Source organism: Myotis brandtii, unplaced genomic scaffold (genome assembly GCF_000412655.1).
Source record: "Myotis brandtii unplaced genomic scaffold, ASM41265v1 scaffold524, whole genome shotgun sequence".
NCBI classification, from domain to species: domain Eukaryota; kingdom Metazoa; phylum Chordata; class Mammalia; order Chiroptera; family Vespertilionidae; genus Myotis; species Myotis brandtii.
Window position 1 is genome coordinate 822,955 of NW_005369911.1, and position 2,556 is coordinate 825,510.

The window sequence follows — 2,556 nt, forward strand, 5'->3', positions numbered from 1 at the left end:
CACATTATATATTAGCATATCCAGGATCATGTACAGGGAGCAGGCAGTAGACTTGATACTTACCTGAATAGCATAGCAAACTGTTAAGTGCTCATCTACCATTTCCCCTCTCCTTCCTTTCTCTTAGTGTTTTCTTTATAGGTATGTCTTTGCAATGCACTGACCTTACATATGACCCAGAGTGAAGGGAATGGCTTGGACTTGTGCTCTGACAATGGAGAATACATCTGATAAAATTATAATTTTAATTGCCTAAGGAGTTATTTTATTTTATTTTTTAATATATTTTATTGATTTTTTACAGAGAGGAAGGGAGAGGGATAGAAAGTTAGAAACATCGATAAGCAAGAAACATTGATGAGCTGCCTCCTGCACACCCCCTACTGGGGATGAGCCCACAACCTGGGCATGTGCCCTGACCAGAAATGAAACCTGTGACCTCTCGGTGCATGGGACAATGCTCAACCGACCGAGCCACACCAGTCAGGGCCTCTTTTCTTTTTTACCAGCATCTGTCTCACGAGTTTGGTTTTCACGTTGGTAGGCAGTTGAACCTTGTTCTGGCTATAACTACGTAATATCAAAAACTCCCATCTGCTTATATCACCACCCATCTCACTTGAAAAGTGTTTGGGAAATTGTCAGCTCATAGTGGCAAATACAGTTTTCTAAAGTTTCCCCAAACTCTAATTTTCTAAGGAAAGCTTTAATAATTTTATCATTGGCACTTGTGATGTTCCTGGGAAAATGTTGTTGTTTCTTTAAAAATTACCCTGTTTAGCACCAAATTGTTTCTCATTCTAGCCTATCCATGCTGTAATTATAAATATTTTCTCCTAGGCCTGTTGTAAATTTTTCTATTTTGGGGGGCTGTTTTATTGAAAAATTTAGAAAGGGCAAATATGAAACAATCCAGGGTACCAGTGAAACCAGGAAATTGTGCAGTATCTTCAAGTGTCCATGAAATTAGGGTGAAATGCTATCCTTTGCTCCTCTCAAAGCACACCCCATCTAACGCGCATCCAAGAAAGGATACTGGTGGTCCTCAGGGACACCTGTCCTGGTTTTCTCAAATTCTGTAGAATCCATCATTTTCTACATTCCTGGGTATGGGCTGGCATTTTAACAGATTACAATACTGAACAATGAAAAAGGAATCAAAGAAAGAGAACAACATGTGCATTTCGTGTTCTTGTATCCCAAAGTAGGCCAAACTTTCTGAATGCTAAATGCATGAATCTTACTTCTGAATCAAAATTCTGTTCGGTAAACCCTGTTGTTGTGTTATTGGATTTGAAGTCATTTCAAATATATTCATTTTAGGATGCCCATCTTTTGGTGAGCGCTTCTATAGAAATTGTTAATAACTTGGCTTCTATAGAAAATGGCTCAGGACCTACAGAACGGTGATAAAGATCCAGCATTTTGAAAGGAGCCTTTTAGAAGAAGCAGATGGAATAACTTGAAGCTGAATCACTAAGGCAATTTGAGTGTACCTGTCGTAGTCAAAGAAGCGTGTTTTCAAAAAGTGTCTGCAAATTGTTCAGATCAGCATGACACAGTTCACAATAACTTATTTGAAGAAATTTCCAAATGTGAAACACTGTCCTTTGGTGTACTTAAAGTCCACATGATTTTAGTGACCATCCAAGAAAGGATCTTATTATCCTTGGTGGTGTCTGTCTTGCTCTAAGTAGCAATAATAATAATAATAATAATAATAATAATAGTAATAATAATAGAAAGAAGAGAAATAGATGAAAACTCCCCAAAATAATAAAAGCCATTTAGTGTTTTTTATATGCCAGGCACTCAGCCCAATACTTTATTTGCACTGTCTGGTTCAATGCTAAAAATATCAATTTTCAGCCCTGACCGGTTTGGCTCAGTGGATAGAGCATCGGCCTGCAAACTTCGATCTTTCTAACTCTCTATCCCTCTCCCTTCCTCTCTGTAAAAAATCAATAAAATATGTTAAAAAATATCAATTTTTAGTCAAGAGTACTGGGGCTTAAAGAGGTCAGATGTAGGATAGAAGCCCGAGAAGTCTGGGATCAAAGTCTAGCCCTTCACCACGGCAGAATTTTTTCTCCCGTAATGACATTCACAAATCTGGAATTAGAATAGTGGAGTTCACTTGTCATTTAAACACTCCTTGGGGTTAGCTGTGGCCCTGTCGAGATGTCATTAGCCATACCTGCGATAGGACTTTCCATCTGTTAAACAAAGAGGTTGGACTGGGTGGTTTGTGTGGTCCCTTCTAGTGCTGCTGTTCTATGACGGTGGACATATCCTATGCCCTAAGTTTAAGGTGACCAACCATCTCTGTTTGCCTGCGTGTGGGACTTTCAGGGATCAACCTCAGCCTGTGTCTGGTGATCAGCCCATGAGCATAGCGATCGCAATTTATGTGATCATGAATTACACCTGCCACGTTTCTATGTTCAGCACTGTTTCTGTCCTAATGAAGTTGGTTACCAGCAGAGATTGAACATATACAAAGGCAGATTAAGAATTCTAAAGAGTACCCCTCCTCTTTGTTCCCAATTTTAGATA